Here is a 19,106-nt window from a genome sequence, read left to right on the forward strand (position 1 = left end):
TCTGGCCAGTGTGTAGTGTGTAAGCTCTGTGTGATGGTCAACGTTGGATGTAAGTTTGAGAGAATTCTTCAATGACATTAACGGATTAAGTAAAACAAAGTGTCTAATGGTGCAGTAAGTTGAAGGAACATTAATGGTTTTATTCTTGTTTGAAAGGTAGCAGAACCCCTAGAGATATCTTCACCTACTTCATCAATTATCTCTATGGATTGAGCTCACATGTTTCTGTAGCAGTTGGTACAGGAAGCAATTTCTTTTATATGAACTAAGTTGGAGAGTCAGATAAGCAGTGTGTCAAGACAGACATTGGTCAATATCGGCTGGAGGTATAGAGACAAGTGAAAGAATATATCTCAACTGATATCCCATTACCACTGTAGAGCATATCTCATGTACAACCATCAGCCAATATCCAAAGGGGATCAATGAGAAAATATATAGGTTATAGTGCCACACACTATGGTTCATGCCTTGACTCTTAAACGTGTAAGAATTTCGTGCTTTGTTCCAAGAGACATTTCATTTCTGGGCTTCTCTTCAGTCTGATAAACTGATTGAAATGCCTCCTTTGTAATGCTACAAGTGAGCTAAAACATGCGTAAGGACAAGCTATCATCTTAAAAGTGACTTATTGTATCTGTCCATGATGGTGATAATCATTATTCTTGGATTTTTTTTTAAATGCATCATGATACTGAGGAATCCGTGAAGAAGAAGAATTTAGTCCAACCAATTAGCATTTTAAAATGTAACCTTCCAGTGAGGAAGAGTAATCTTGTAGGTGATATTACTTATTGTGGGGTTAACTGGACACATCACAACTTTTCATCCATCAACCCATCTTTTCATCTACCCATCTATGAATCCACCAAGTTACTCATCCATCATCCATCCATCCATCCATCTATCCATCCTTCTACAAATCCACCAGGTTACACATCCATCTATCCATCCATCTATCCATCCATCTAAAAATCCACCAAGTTACACATCCATATATCCATCCATCTGTTCTCTCATCTGCCCGTCCAGCCGTCGGTCTGTTCATCCATTGCTTTGTCCATTTAGTCTGTCCATTTATCCATCCATTCATGTAAAACACCAGATGCAAAGGATTAAAATATAAACTAAACCCTGGAGGAACTACATTAACTGTGACTTTTATTTCCTGAGATTAAATATATATATATTTTAGGGATAATAAAATATGTTTAATTTGAAAGAAACAGAAGTTTGTTATATTAAATCGCGCTTTATTTCTTCTTATAAAAAAAGTTTTAATGAACCAGTAGCAATAAAAATATAACAATTATAAAGAGAAATTTGCTGTCCAGATTAATTTCGGCGAACCTGAATTTCTACATTTCAACACTTTAAGATTGTGTAATGCTTTAAAATGGAAAAAAGTGTACAATGCGAGCACTGTTGGAGCCACAGCTTATTAAATCGGCTGAGTATATCAGTTCAAGCTGTTACAATGTAGATTCCAAGTGTATGACCGAAAAGGCAATTGTGAAGCACGCCAGGTGTTGGAATTGACTTGCTTGAAAACTAGCTTAGTGAAAATATTTCTCTTTAGAGGTAGGGGACATAACTGAAGACTAATTGTTATATTATGCAATAAAAATGATATCATATATATGTGACTGAGTTTAGTTTTCAGTTCTGCCACCTCACTTAGAACTGGAAGAAAAATGATTGAGCCTTAGTTGGACAGTTCATACTAAACAGGAAAATATAGAATATAGACTCAATGACATCATCTACTATCTTACTTATATCTGGTGAGAAAACGCAAATCGGGTTATCAATAATGGTCCTTTTTTTGCTTTGTTTGTTTTGAATGTGTATTTGGGGGACAAATTAATTTTTTGGAAGTCTCTTCTAGGGTTTGAGCTACATATAAATGGGTTAGTGCTACTAATAAATGAAAAAACTTTGAAATATAGACTAATTAGGAGCCAGCTTACAGGGATACTACAGTATTAGGAATACAAAGCTGTATCCCAAGCACTATCGCTTCCTCGCGCCCATCCTCTGGTAGAGTAAGGGTTAAAATACCCTGACTGTACTTACCTGATCCGAGAGCTGATGTCCCTCGATACTGACATTGGCGCTCTGCCTTCTGCAATTTTACCCTAAGGGAGGGTGGGGGGTGCTAATGTGCATGCCCTGCGAATGCCACAAGTGTGTTAGACCCTCCCAATATGAAAGCATTGCTGCAATGCCTTCCGATGGGATTTTTCTTGATGTTGGACAACCTCATGCAAAGTGTAAGGACACTTAGTGTCAATTAGGCGACCAAAAGTCTCCTAATCACCAGGAAGGGCCTCTAGTGGCTGTCTGATTGGCAGCCACTAGAGGCAGTCATAACCCAGCAATGTAATTATTGCAGTTTCTCAGAATTGTAGGGTTAAGGGGACAGGGACAGTGCATCCAGACCACTTCAATGAACTGAGGCTGGGTGTCTATTGTGTCCCTTTAAACCCAAACACGCACTGTTTTGAATTTGTATAGCTGTGCAATGGAAAGACTAGACTCCACTCACTCACAGTGGAAGAACTAATAGCTATGATTAATGACTCGTTAGAGACACACAACAAATTTCAGAGAGCATGAACTTTATATAACACACATACACAATTATTAAATAAAATGCAAGGCCAAAAACAAGTACAAAATGACAGGTAAAATTAAATATGTGACTGAACTTGTACCACCAGACTAACGACCAAACTAATTTTTAATGTTCTTACCGTTAAGGACCAGGGCTCTTTTTAAAATTCTGCTGTGTTTGTGTTTAGCTGTAATTTTCCTCTTACTCATTTACTGTATCCACACATATTATACACCGTTTTTCTTGCCATTAAATGGTCTTTCTAAAGATATCATTATTTTCATCATATCATATAATTTACTATAAAAAATTATAAAATATGATGAAATTCTTTTTAAAAACACACTTTTTTAAAACTTTGACCCCCAAAATCAGTTACGCATCTACAACCGCCAAAAAACACCTGTGCTAAATAGAATCTAAATTTTTTCTTGAGTTTATAAATACCCAATGTTAACATGTTCTTGGCATTATTTTTGCAAGTTATAGGGCTATAAGTACAAGTAGGGCATTGCTATTTCAAAATATATATTTTTTAAAATGTATCAATAGTGACATTGTAACACTGTTATCTGTCATAAATCTCTAAATCACACCACATATGTACATTTTTTTTTTTAAACTAGACAACCCAGGGTATTCAATATGGGATATGTCCAGTCTTTTGTAGTAGCCACTTAGTCACAAACACTGGCCAACGTTAGCATTTATATTTGTTTGTGTGTTAAAAATGCAAAAAACAATTATAAACGCTAGCTTTGGCCAGTATTTGTGACTAAGCGGCTACTAAAAAAGGCTTAACATACCCCATTTGCAATACCTTACGTTGTTTTCTTTGGTATGCCATCATGGGGGTAATTCTCATTCCTGGGCTACCATACGCTCTCAAAGGCAACATAACCAAACTGGCAAATTTCAATGTGAAAAAACAGAAAATCAAGCCTTGTATTTGACCCTGTAACTTTCAAAAACACTATAAAACCTGTAGATGGGGGGTACTGTGATACTCAGAAGACTTTGCTGAACATAAATACCATACGCTCTCAAAGGCAACATAACCAATCTGGCAAATTTCAATGTGAAAAAACAGAAAATCAATCCTTGTATTTGACCCTGTAACTTTCAAAAACACTATAAAACCTGTAGATGGGGGGTACTGTGATACTCAGAAGACTTTGCTGAACATAAATATTAGTGTTTCAAAACAGTAAAATGTATCACAACAATCATCAGTGAAAGTGCGTTTGTGTGTGAAAAATGAAAACAAACTTCACTTTAACTGTCAATATCAACGTTGTGATATGTTTTACTGTTTTGAAACACTAATATTTGTGCTCAGCGAATTCTACCGAGTAAAACAGTACCCCCCATGCACAGGTTTTAGAGTGTCATGGAAAGTTACAGGGTTAAATACAGTACTAGCAAATTAAATTCTCTGGACTTTCGGCCTGGGTTGACAGATCCCTCAAATTGCAATCAATACAATTAGTTAATTATGTAAACATAATATATACATACATATGCATGTGGAATTTTAATATATATGCATATTTATATATTTAAAGTCTACGTGTATATTTATGAAATTATTTATGTAATAATGTATATGGATATAAATGTTGTATTATTTTTATTTATTTATATATACATAGATATATGTATATATATTTTCATTAAAAGTGTATTTTGATATATATATATATATAAATTAATTTATTTTCATTTACTTATTATTTATATTTTATAATAATATATTTATACAATATATATAGTTATTTTATATATATATATATATATATACGTGTGTAATTTTATTATAAGCGTATTTTTATATTAATATAGGTATATATTAATATAAAAATACACTTAGTAAAAATACACTTAGTATGACATTATATATATATATATATATAAGATATATGTACATATATATGTATATATATGTACATATATATGTATATACATGTATATATGTATAAATATCTGATATATATATATATATATTTATTATTATTATTTATTTAATTTTTTCATTTATTAACATTATTTTTTTCATTTTACAGATGCAGGCAGACTGCCTGACAGCCCAGGCAGTCCCCCTCCAGGCAGCACTATGGACGCCTATTGTGGCCATGTGATCGCTCTTTCGGGGCCTAATTTGTCAAGGGGGGACTTTCTGGGCTGTCAGGCAGTCCCCCCAGACCGGGAGCAACACCGGTCGCCGCTTTTCCCCCGGATAAGTAATAGATTTGCTGCGGACGTACCCAATACGTCCGTGGTCCTTAAGGACCGTTTTTTGTCAGATGTACCTAGTACATCCGCGGTCCTTAAGGAGTTAAAATAAACAATGAATTGTTGAATGCACCTACTTCCTCTTATCCTAATCACTCTCTATCCTATCTTACCACACTTATTCTATGTGCCCTGTTAAAAATTATAGTAAACAAAAAGAATGTCTCAAAGGAACATGAAACAGCATGATTGAACGGAACAATGCTTATGTAAATTATGAGAGAAAAATAGATTTCTCAAACTTTATATAATGTAAAACATTCTTTAATGTTAAGCCTTTTCATGTATAACATTGTCAATGTTGTTCTATTCATCTTATATAAATGTTATTAATGTAAATTCATTAAATTGTATTTGCACATTTTTATTACAATGTTAAAAAAAAATGTTGAAAATTCTGAGCAACGGAGGCAAATTAGAGGGAACATGTAACAGTCTATCCACTTAATTTGCTAATCTGCAAATTTTAAAAAACCCATTTAGGAATTAGTCACAAATTAAAAAACTAATAAATTGGCTTGCAGACAGTGCAAGCATTCAGCAGTACTATATACGAGTCTAACTAAATGAATAAAAAAATTAATTCAAGCTCCTGGACCGGCTATTAAAAGGAACACGCCAATCATACAGCTAAGTGCATCATTACATCAGTTTGTAGTTGCATTATGTGAGGTTACAGGTGTAGTAGCTGTTTTTTGTCAAACTATTTTCTATCCCCTCTGAGTGGGATGTCATATAAGGAATTTCTCTTTCTTCATTGTAAGTCAAAATGTTTGTACGGATGGAGGGCTGAATTGTCAACACTTTTAGAGGTGCCAAATAGACACAAACTACCTTTCACAGAGGGAGCTATATTCATTTTACAAGGTCAAAAGAGTTATGGCGATTCGATTAGAGACAAAATCTCACTTGCCTGAAAAAATAGTTTGGATTCATATTGGAAAAAGTCTTCTTCCTGTGAGTTCCCAAGCTGAGGGAATCAGTTTGCCTACAAAAAAGTAGGCAATTTTATAAATCGTCAAATTTGTATAGATTATATGGAATTGTGGCTTTTTTATTTCAATCAAACATCAAATTGTCCCGAATAATTTTCAATTTTTTGAACCAATCACTGAATCTGATATTACCGGTACTTCAATTTAATTAGAGCCAGTCACATTCATTGCCGACTACTGATAAGTTTCAATTACAGTCGTTAAATGGCTATCGAAAGCTTAGAATTATCGGTTTAAATTTCCAAACCTATATCTATACTTCAACCCGAAACTACTGGACAAAATAATTTTTTTTTTTTTTTTAAATTCTTTATTTTTGTAGTGCAGGTACATACAGCAGTTCATACAAGCGCCACAACAGCGTAACACAAGTTGCTTCCACGGTAGTCGGTGGCAAGATAAGGTGCACAAATTTTATATTATAATAAACGGTGATTTAACCAAGTAAGATAATTTGAAGTAGACATAACAAGAGTTGACATTGCTTTTCTAATTCGCCGTTTGTCGTAGTAATAAGATGATAAACATAAAGTGAAGCAAAGAAAATTAAAAAGGAGCAAGACTCTACGCTCATTAGTGGTATGCTGGATACCTTAGTGATGTTAAAATAGCCATAGTGCGTTATGTTGTGTGGCATAGTTGGCCTGTGTGTCAGGTGTATATCGGGCGAGAAGCTCTAGTGTGGGCTAGTTGAGGCCCGAGTATTTTAATTACAGCGAGAGTGAGACTAGAGTTTGGTGCAGCATGTTATGCTAACCACGGGCAAAGTTAGGCCATATCTTGTATGTCGTGGTATGATTTGGCTAGGCTGAGCTCTTACAAGTCGTATTTGCAGCTCAACATGACCTGCCAGTGGAACTAGGCGTGACTAGGTGTATCAGAAGTTAGGTGAAATTTTGACAAACCAAACTAAATTAAAAATTAAAAATAGTCTGTGCTATGTTAGGCAAGGCCCCTATCGGTCGTGTGCGTAACGGAGTGCATCATGTTGGTGGTGTTAGGAGTGTCAGAAATTAGACATATTCTTAATAAGGTGTACATGGTAGAAAAGAGAGCGGAAAAGCGGTAGATCAACCAAACTTGCAACCAATATAACATTTAAACAGAGCGGTATCTCTAAACAGGGGGTCCCGTGGTCCACATCAGAGAGCAGTAGTAAGCCAGCATGCTGACTGCCACTGATGTGTGGTAAACTTTGAACAAGCATTATATATCTGTTAAGCCCCTGAGCTCCAGGGCAGGACATCTTACATTACATTACATGCTAGGTAAATGAGCAAACATGTTAACAAGACTTTGCACAGGATTACACGACTGGAAGCCCAGGGAGGTCCCGGGACCACCGAGGTGCTCCATAGTAAGGACCAGTATAAGATCGCTTATTAACGTAAAATAAAATAAAATAAAATAATGAGGTGAGAGACAAAAAGGAAAAATCTATGTACAACAATATCTGAAAACGGCTACTTGAGTACGACAGGGGTTTGTTAGTGTCCTCCGGCGTTGGGAGGTGTGCAGCGTGGGTAGCAGAGCTGCAGGGGGTTGTTCTGCCGTTAGCTACCAATGCCCTTGTCATGGGCTGGCCCCAAGTGTGGATGTGTGGTGAGTCGTACTCCCCATCGCTGGGTGACTAAGCCGTCTCTACTACTGGGGCGTCCAAGGGCCTTCCAAAGAGCTGCCAGGGATGACTGCTGCCTCTAGGTGGTTACCGTTGCATAGGAGTCCGGCGTTGTGCCCGAGGGGAAGAATGGTGTGATCCTCGCTGGGTCCCAGCTGCAGGTGGTAGTAGAGGGGGTAAGAGGTCCTCCCTGTGAGAGTGAGTCCTGCGGTAGGCCCAGAGTTTTTAGCAGGGCTGCGGCCTCCTGGATGTCGTGGAGTTGGTGTGTGTCTGCCCCCTGTTGAATTAGGAGAGTTCGGGGAGGCCGCCAGCGGTACCCAACCTTGTGGCGTTGAAGCAGGGAAGTTAGCGGTCGGAGCGACCGACGCCAGGCTAAGGTGCCACTGGATAAGTCCGCGAAGAACGTGAGCTCCATGGATTCGAATAGGAGAGGGTTTTTTCCTCGCAGAGCCGTGAGTATTGCAGCTTTTTCTCGGCCATTTCGGAACGTTAGTATGACGTCCCTGGTGGCTGTGGTTGGTGCGTTTGCGGGCTTGGGAATCCGAAAGAGGTCTGCAGGGTTGATCTCTTTGGCTTGCCTGGTCGGTAGGATGGTTGTAATCAGGCGTTTCATGACTTGTGGCAGCTCATTGTCCGGCACTGCCTCAGAGACCCCTCTAATCTTCAGGTTGTGTCTTCGTCTGGAGTCCTCTTGTGCCGCGGAGCGGTTTTCTAGCTTCTGGGTCTGTATTTGGAGGTCGTGCACTGCCTGTTGCAACGCTGTGATGCTCTGTGCTTGAGCTTGTGTGGATCCCTCAAGCGTGCCGATGCGGCCTGTCAGACCCTGTAAGTCGTTTCGCAGGGCCGATACATCCGCAAGGATATTTCTCTGTAGGTCCGCTAAAAGTGTCTTGAGGATTGCCGTGGTTACCGGCTCAGAATCCGCTCCCTTTTTGTTACGTTTAGGTGTTTGCGTTGGGGCAGGAGCAGGTAGGTGTTCCTCATCTGCGTCCTCAGACAGGTCCTCCGAAAAGTCGGAGCAACCGCCATGGAGAGCCGCCATGTTGGGCCCACAGGCGTAGCTTGCTTGCCGCCACATTTCCCCGATTGTTAGCCCTGGGGTGGGCTTGCCCGGTACAGTTTTTTTGGTTTTTCGTCCCATGTAGTCTCGGGGACCTTTCCTGCCGATTAAGGGTGAGGGGGTGTGGGCCAGTCGTTACATTTTCCCGGGTGAAGCACGGAGCTACAGGCACATGCGACCGTTCACTTCGGCGCTCAAGCTCCGCCCCCCTGGACAAAATAATTTAATTCCATTTATCCGAAATATATTTCACAATAAATGGTCATCTTGGATTCTACTGCTAAAAGTTTGTTGTTAAATGTTTGTTTCTCACAATTTTTCTGCTGGCTTGCTAGCTCTTTCTCCTCCTCCTCCTCCTCCCTGTCTGTTACATTGCAACCATAAAGTTAGACCTACAACAGTTTTTGTAGAGTGTGGATGGAGTGTAGAATCCCATATATATTCTGCATATATATCTGCAGAGAAGGAAGGAACAGAATAAGACTTTAGCTGAGACGTTTTTTCTATGCAAGGTGGAAATTATTGCTGGATCACAGGGGAAAGTACATGGGGCTGTATGAATGAAATACAGTTTTGCCTTGTTGTAAGAATGGCAGTGGTTAATAGAGATATTTTTTAGAAAAAGTTTTCAAACCAGTGATTTATGCTTTGCTTGCTGCTTGCATAGGCTTATTGTTGCCTATACTGCATACGTTTATCAGCAAGGGACATTGTTGCATTATACGTTAAACTCTATGAAGCCCACCTGAATTCTGCTAGAGAATAATTTGTTAACTCTGTTTATATCTCCACGTGAAGTGTCTCTTCCTTTAGGAGATATAACGTGATCTGTGCAGAGGAAATTAAGAGGTCTGGTTGAGCATGGGAGGTATTGAGTCATACACAGCTATTTTAGGATCCCAAGAAGAACAGCTCACTCCTTCACCATCACCGGTAACCCATTCATTAAGACGAAAGGGGCGGCACTGTCTCAGCCATTCTCATGACATCTTCTAATTTTAATTCACTTGCATTCATTTTACTAAATCGCTTAAATTTAAATTAATGTCAATGCCTTACTACTTTCCATCTCTCACACAGTGAATGTTTAAATAGGTGCATTAGGAAGACGTCTCCTGGGGTTCGTTAGGATGCCCCCCATCATTTCTGGTGGTATAGGTGGATATGAAAGTGGTTATGGTATTAAAGGGACATTCCACTGCAGAAATACAAAATAAATAAAAATCACTGTTTAGTAGATATATCCCCAATAAAAGCATGCATGTATTTAATGATGTATTTTTTTTTCATTAGAGTTATATCTTAATCAGCTTGCACTTGCTGCCTCTTGAATTCAGGGCAAATACGCTAGCCAAATCAGGAAGTAACATGAGTTGTTGTCTGCTTGAAAAGCCAGGTAGGTATAACCAGTATAATTTATAAAAGTGTCAATTTATATTGAAATCTGCACTATTTCCAATTTAAAAAAGAGACACACTCTTCACTCATAAAGCTTTTCAGAAAGCTAAATCACTCTAGGGGTGTGGTGTATCCCTTTAAATATGTCATTCTGGATGTCCTTTTCATTCACATGATTCTTGTTTCTGTTTTGATGCTTTTAACAAGTTGTTAAGAGAGACTTTTCATGTTGGTAAAATGTAGATGATATGCGATAAAACCGCCAACAGCTGGCAAGCAATCAAAAAATGAAAATACCATTAGGCTTTCACGGTCCATTCTGGTGTTTAATATCTGCAGTCTTTTCATGTCTTTCACCACTATTAATAACAATAATTTTTACCCCAAATAAAAAACATGCATGCATTTAATTATGCATTCTTTCCATATGGAATATGCCTGAAGAGATTGCAAAAAATTCCAGATCTCTTGTCTGAAGCCTTTACAAGCCCTCCCCTTTTAACCCCGCCCAGACTATATGTGGCTGTCCAATCACAGACTTCCCAATGCAGCTCAATGAGAAGTCTTTGCACGGCAGGTGCTCTGGGCGGCAGGAGTCTAACCAGGTTAATTTAATTAAAAGTGTGAATTTCTATTTAAATCTGCGTTTATTGTAAAAGGACAAAAGAGGAGACCCTCTTAACACATAAAGCATTTCAGCAAGCTAAAGTTAAAACCACTGCATCCTATCATAATGAATATGGTGCAAAGTGTCTTTGGCTGCCAATTTTTCCATTTTTTTTTTAACCATTCCGAAGGTCTGACTGCGTTCTAAGCCTACGCACCTCTGCAGATGCTGAGATAATGAGGGGGAAATGATTGGTTTGGGCTTTTTTTTCAGATTCACTTCCCCAGTTACAATCTAATGTGTATGAATGCAAACAATAGCAAATTGAAAGGATATGTCTGATTTGTTTCATGTTGATGGTTCTAAAAGTAATATATGTCAACTGTGTGTAAAAATAATACACATAATAAATAATTACCTTCGTTATATCCATATGTTTGAAACATATTTGTACAAACTCAGAGAGGCCTCATTTCATGTCGAAAAAATGTCTTAATGAGCGCTCTACACTGCGTGCAGAATTATTAGGCAAATGAGTATTTTGACCACATCATCCTCTTTATGCATGTTGTCTTACTCCAAGCTGTATAGGCTCGAAAGCCTACTACCAATTAAGCATATTAGGTGATGTGCATCTCTGTAATGAGAAGGGGTGTGGTCTAATGACATCAACACCCTATATCAGGTGTGCATAATTATTAGGCAACCTCCTTTCCTTTGGCAAAATGGGTCAAAAGAAGGACTTGACAGGCTCAGAAAAGTTAAAAATAGTGAGATATCTTGCAGAGGGATGCAGCACTCTTAAAATTTCAAAGCTTCTGAAGCGTGATCATCGAACAATCAAGCGTTTCATTCAAAATAGTCAACAGGGTCGCAAGAAGCGTGTGGAGAAACCAAGGCGCAAAATAACTGCCCATGAACTGAGAAAAGTCAAGCGTGCAGCTGCCAAGATGCCACTTGCCACCAGTTTGGCCATATTTCAGAGCTGCAACATCACTGGAGTGCCCGAAAGCACAAGGTGTGCAATACTCAGAGACATGGCCAAGGTAAGAAAGGCTGAAAGACGACCACCACTGAACAAGACACACAAGCTGAAACGTCAAGACTGGGCCAAGAATTATCTCAAGACTGATTTTTCTAAGGTTTTATGGACTGATGAAATGAGAGTGAGTCTTGATGGGCCAGATGGATGGATTGGTAAAGGGCAGAGAGCTCCAGTCCGACTCAGACGCCAGCAAGGTGGAGGTGGAGTACTGGTTTGGGCTGGTATCATCAAAGATGAGCTTGTGGGGCCTTTTCGGGTTGAGGATGGAGTCAAGCTCAACTCCCAGTTTCTGGAAGACACCTTCTTCAAGCAGTGGTACAGGAAGAAGTCTGCATCCTTCAAGAAAAACATGATTTTCATGCAGGACAATGCTCCATCACATGCGTCCAAGTACTCCACAGCGTGGCTGGCAAGAAAGGGTATAAAATAAGTAAATCTAATGACATGGCCTCCTTGTTCACCTGATCTGAACCCCATTGAGAACCTGTGGTCCATCATCAAATGTGAGATTTACAAGGAGGGAAAACAGTACACCTCTCTGAACAGTGTCTGGGAGGCTGTGGTTGCTGCTGCACGCAATGTTGATGGTGAACAGATCAAAACACTGACAGAATCCATGGATGGCAGGCTTTTGAGTGTCCTTGCAAAGAAAGGTGGCTATATTGGTCACTGATTTGTTTTTGTTATGTTTTTGAATGTCAGAAATGTATATTTGTGAATGTTGAGATGTTATATTGGTTTCACTGGTAAAAATAAATAATTGAAATGGGTATATATTTGTTTTTTGTTAAGTTGCCTAATAATTATGCACAGTAATAGTCACCTGCACACACAGATATCCCCCTAAAATAGCTATAACTAAAAACAAACTAAAAACTACTTCCAAAAATATTCAGCTTTGATATTAATGAGTTTTTTGGGTTCATTGAGAACATGGTTGTTGTTCAATAATAAAATTAATCCTCAAAAATACAACTTGCCTAATAATTCTGCACTCCCTGTATTGGCTGCTTGGATAAAACGCAAAACTCAAATTCAATTTAGCTAAATAAAATATTGTCATGAAATGCAAAGTACAATGCAAAGCTGTCTGACATCCAAACTGCGTGAACACTTATTAAATATGACACTTAATTGCATTTGTCATTCCTGAAAACCTAACACTACGGGGCGACAAGAGTTAATGTCTCGATCAAGCACTCTGATTGGTTGATTCCAAGAAACATGTTTTTCATTTTCTTTTAAGGCTTTCAGATGTAAACTGTTTTATTTTCTGTGCCGATTTGCTGTTTATTGATCCTTTGTGTGAAACGTGAATTATTGAAAACCTTCGGCAAGTGAATTTCAGTAGAAAGTAATAGGAAAAAAAATGTTAAAATGCAAAAGTTGAAAATATTCTTTGAATTTCAAATTTTAGGCCAAAATAGCTAAACTGGAGAATTTGTGGATCTACGGATGTATTTTAAAATAGTTTATTTTTGAATGTGTGTGCTTTAGGTGTTCTCTCCAACTGTCGCTAAATATTCTTTGTTTTATTTGTTTTTTTTCTGCTCACTGTCTGATCCTTATACAACAAATGTATGAACCTCTGTTAGAACTGTGTCAGTTTGGTCTTTTTATTTTCCTCCTCCATGAATAAGATCTGTGTAATATTTGGTCTGCTGTCTCTTTAACCCCTGTATCACAACATAGGTTCACACACACACACACACACACACACACACAAACACACACACACACAAACACACACAAGTGTTCTGCCAGGATACTAAAAAACAGGTGATTAATGGAAAAATAATATGATTGATAGCTGGGGACAGTCACTAAATGTTGATTTAATTCACAGATCGAGTGAGAAGTGTCCAGTAGAGAGAAAAAAAGAGAAGCAAGTAAAAAAAAAAAAACTATGTATGTTGATATATTATATATTCAATGTTTTTATATAATTATAGATTTATTACGTCTCATTTCTTTTCCCTGTTACTTTTTCTCATGTGATCTCTGAACCAAATGGCAGTAAAATGCTCCTATCTGTGTACTGCAAAATATATACGTAATATATAGATAATATAGTGGGGAAAGCAAGTCTTATGGATTGACTGGTGTGCAGATCATTGATTAGAGATAAAAAAGTGATACACTGATTTTCGCCAATTTTCGCACCCCTTTGGTTCCTCTGATTAATTTTCCCGTTTCTTTTTTGGCAAACAAATTTCTAATCAAAGTCAAACCAATTCATACAAGAAATGTGTCTGTCCTAAAACATTATTTATTTGTTTATTTTCAGTTGGAGTGGTTCAGCTGAAACTAATTTTTGTGACGTGTACAAATCTAGCATGTGTAGGAGAGCGTGGGTATAACCCTTGTATGTCTATCTGTCTGTATGCAGGGAAGAGTGTAGTCTGTTTGCCTGTTTAGTTGTCTGTATGTATATCAGACATGAAAATATGTGCCCACTTTCAACAGTGTCTGTTAGATCAATTCTGATTTTCTATGAATGGTGTCATTTCCTCGAAGACTGTAAGATGGTATTTTCCCTTTTATCAATTATTAGTACCATTCTGGCTTCCAACATCCCTCCTGAAGGCAAAATTCCTTTTTAGAAGGATATAAGAGGGGTTATTATGTATCTGTATTTCATATATAATGTCTTCAGACCATTTAAAACCAAAAGAACTTCACCTGTTTGCATTTTTTTTATTTAAGCATTCCTTCCCATCAGGGCATGGGAGTATTAAGGGGTGGCTCCTTAAGAAGGATTTATTATTGTCATTCTGAATAGTGGATATATAGTTAGTAGAGATGTAAAATTCCAAACTTCTTTTGGTCCATGTTATTACCACAATTTTTTTGAATGCCACCCAAACCATTTCTTCAGAGACTTTATTTGAGTTGACGATTAAAAAGTTAATTTCTGAATTCTTGGTCTATCTTCAGGCACCAAAGAAGGATGTAATATGCTCAGGAAGGTCGCTTACGGTGGAAGAGGCAGGAAGAGGAAAGGTCGCTTACGGTGGTGGTTATAGAGTCTCGGACAGTCCACCCGAATGGTAGGCTCGGCCAGGATATGGATTGCTAGCGGAATATACAATTCAGTCTTGAGCAGGTGTTGTGGGGTGTCAGTGGGTTGAGTACTCAAGCCCTTTTGAATTAAGAAATCCCCCAGTGTCACATAAGTAATTATGTGAAATAAATGAAGGAATGAAGGGGGTGTAGGGTGGCATGGGCCACTAGCTGGACTACTGGGCGATGGATGAACTTAATATGGCTTTTTGGGTCCTTTTTTGTCCACTTGCAAAATAAATATTAAACTGCTTTATTAATTTTGTTATTGATGAAGACAGTGATTCATTTTTTTTTTGTTGAAATACCAGGCCTATTTCAATTACTTTCTTCTACATATTCTACAGATTGTGTTTTGTAAAGACAGTGAACAGAGTGGATGATATCGGGATGTCGACCAGCATTAACGCACTCTTGACATGACTGAGCTGCTCATCTACCATGGAGAGTTGACTGCAAATGTTAGCTCACAGAGAACTGTCTGAAAATCCAGTATATTAAAAGAACCTTGAATGACAGAACAGTTGTGATAAAAGGACCAGCACGCCATCTTGTGGCCTATATGTAAAAATGCAGACTAATCAAATATTTTTAGGATTCGGTGAAAGATGACTGCCCTCAGTTTTAGCACAATAATAGCCTAATAGCTACTTAAAGGTTGTGCTAAAATCTCATATTATTTCATATACACTCTGTATATAAATGAGCTAATTCTTGCAGTGTCACAGGTATGTATGCATATCGCATCGGTGAAGAAAATGATGAGCGCACATGCATGCTTATGGAGTTTCTCATTTAGATGGCTGATTGCACAGACATGTGCCTAGAGCATCTTGGGATGACCAATCACAGCAGTCTCAACAAACCACGAAAGGCTTTCACTAAACTCTGAAATAATATCTCAGACCATTCTTCCTTCTCCATCAAACTTTGCAGTTCACATTATGCAGTCAAGTTATTAGTTGCCGTGTGCTTGGTGGAAAAAGTTGATTTGGTCAAACCACTAATTCGTCTGAATGATAATTAAATAGATAACATTCTGAGGTGGAAGACTTCTTGGATTTGGATGGTCCAGATTATCTTTACTCCATTAGAACTACTGATAGTCTCAAGTCCCTTGCCGATATTCTTGAGATACATTCCCCAACTAGTTTGGAATGCTTCCGATTCTTCCAGATTTCGCATTACTTTCATTCCCTGCTGGTTAGACATAACGTTCACGAAGACCACTCCATGTGAACAACATTTTACTTTCCATGAGCACAGTTCCATAGTTACATAGCTGAACAGAGACATGCTTTTGATGTTGATCCAAAAGAAGGTGAAAAACTCAGTCTGAAGCGCTTCCAATTTTGCAACAAACTAGAAAAAAAATATTTTTTTACCCCAAAATGGCTGTCAGAAATCTCATAGAATTAAGAAGCTATAGCCCCACTAAAATTGAGCACTTATATAAAGGAATCTTATTTCAAATTCTCCTGGCTTTTCGTTCTCAAACTCCCCCAACGGAAGCTGGAGACTGGGCACGCCCTTTCTTCGGCTCAGTGGTGGAAGCTTTTTGTTTTATTTTTTTTCAATGGATGTCCCCATGAAGAGCGTGACAAATTTCAGTGTCCGATACCGGACCAAAGGTCCGTTTCGATCCAAGAAGCGCCCCCCAGTGGATGTCTCCCAATTTATCTGGAACTGTAATGTTTAACATTGCAGCACTAAGTACAAAAGGGACACTGCACCCAGACTACTTGAATGAGCTGAAGTGGTTTGGGTGCTTACAGTGTCCCTTTAAAGTATTCACATTAGGACTTCGCTATGGAGGAAAATGTATATTTGCACAAATTCTGAATTATTTTTGAATAAAGAAAGAATGCTGTCTAGTATACCTATTATTTTAATATTCCACACAAAACACCCACACAAGTATATTGGAACACAATGACTCTTTCTTCCTTATAGAGAATCAGTCTTTATTTGTGTACAGCAGGGAAAAAAATACTCTTTTCTTTGAACTTTAAACATATGCGTGTTTAATTACAACAATAATGTGTGTCATTAGGTAGATGTCTACACAAGTCTGATATTTAGATTGTACATATGGCCATGTGACACTGAACATGCCCTTTCACAATTTTTACACACAGAATTTGCATGAGTAGCTGTCCGAAAAAGAAAGAAACAAAAAGAAGATAAAAACACGCTATAGTGTGTAGTTTGGCATCTTGACATACACAGAGCAGAAGCTCACAGGGTGATGGATACACGATTGCATTAGATACACTATGAACAGTCAGAGGCAGGCTAACAGCTCGTTAAATGGAAATCGAGTGGAGTGCAGCTGCTGGTTATATGCTTTAAATTCAGAGTCTGATATCGCTGCACTATATGCAGGACTGGATTTCAATCTCAGATGTGAAGAGATTATAAAGGGTTAATTTATTTCCCTTTTTTACTGCATTAAACGGATTATACATTTAAACTATGTGCATCTATTTTTTTTTCAGTTTTATGTCCTGTTTTTGTAGATTTTATTATGAATCATTTTTAATTCTGATACAAACCAGGAAATGGCTGGAGAACTCTCAGCCAATCCTTCACCTTCTATAACTTTTAATAGGAAAATGTGTCAGTATACCTCAATCAATGATATTATACAAACGCATTCTCACTATTAACCAAAAGAAATCTACTGCCGGCAAGTCTGACCTATGTAACACAGTTGCCAGCGGCAAATCGGTGAAAAAAAAGGAAAATGAAGAATAATTAGACAAGTGATTAAAGTGGACAGATTCGTTTAATATATATTAATTAGCAGGGATGTGGGATTTACTGCTGATTAGCAGCCCTGTAAAAGGCCTCTCACTTACATCTTAGATGTAAAAGACCAGGAAAGGGGCTAGACTGCACCCACTGCCCCAAACAATCGCCAACTTTGTTTTTCACGAGTGGGAGAGGCCTCAAGAAGAAACCATGTTATCTCTAAAGTTTTACTTATCGAAGCCCTGTTTAATAACATAATTCATTAAATTAGTGTCAAGTCAGCCTGCCTCTGGAAACAACAATGTTCAAATAAAAACAGAAGTCACATTTTTCCTGTACACACATCATGCTCACACATATTTAGAAGGGGGAGAACGCAGTCCCCTGAAATGAAAAAATGGATAAATAAAATAGCAAATCCCTCAAACAATGCATATTACTCTGATGGAACGATTCTGAAATGAATGTAAGAGTCGTGGGAAAGTGACGCCTTTTCTGCCGTAGGGCTCGATTCTATTAAAAGTAATACATACAACTCTTGTAATAGAAAAGCAGTTCTCTCATTGACATCTATGGGGGAACAACCCATTTATCACTCAAGATATATTTATCTCTAATAATGGAATCTAGCCCTTGAGTAGCAATTTACACATACACTCACACACACGCACACACATGCACACACACGCACGCACACACACGCACACACACGCACACACACACACATACATCCGGCAAAAGTTAACATTTGGCTCAAAAATATACTACCCTTTTTATCTTACAGACGCCATGTAGTTTTTCAGTTTTTATTACAAATATGCTATTTTGCCCATGATCCAACCATAGAAGTTGTGGATAACAACAAACACTGTTCTTGTTATATGATATATACAAGTTTTAGCCTCTAAAAAATATAACAAGCCAAAAATATGTAACAGGCTGTTTCTTCGACTTGGATACTCGGATCATGTTCAGGCTACAACTAACAGACACAAAGAAATAACAAATAAAAAAATACAAATAAAATACATTCACAAATACAAGACACAAGAAATTAGATGGACTGCTTCTAAATGCTGCTTTATGAATGGTTACCAGTATGGGTTCAGCAAATCAACTTAAACAGATTTTTATAACTTCACTAAAACAAATATAAAAAAAAAATGCCTTTATTTTATAAATGCTGAAGCTCAAAGAAAACACTGGTTTGCCTTTGTTCAGTGTCTGTGATCTGGACATCAGTTAGAATGCATTCACACCAAGAGCACTTTAGATGTTTTCTGTATATTTTTTTTTATAATATTCATTTAATATGTAATGTTCTCTTTAAAATATATTACCTTTTAATTTGTAAAATATATGCCTCTCTGTAAACCTGATCCTAAGATTACTATTAAATGGATATGGCACTTGGCAATCAGCCCAAAAATGATGTACACCGCCTTCCGGTCTTTCGGGCTGGTGTCCCCTCCTTATACCTGCTGAGTTGTACGTCTAAAAAAATCATTTCACAGTTGTATATTCTTGGGAGCAATTGGTCAATTCTAAACCAGCCCTCCTGGTGAGTTAATACTGGTAGGATTGTTAATTCACTAAACTGAGACGTTCTTTTTACATTTAAGGCAAAAGTATCCAAACTGGGGTCATAAATGACTTT

This window comes from Pelobates fuscus, chromosome 5 (assembly GCF_036172605.1).
Source record: "Pelobates fuscus isolate aPelFus1 chromosome 5, aPelFus1.pri, whole genome shotgun sequence".
Classification (NCBI taxonomy): Eukaryota; Metazoa; Chordata; class Amphibia; order Anura; family Pelobatidae; genus Pelobates; species Pelobates fuscus.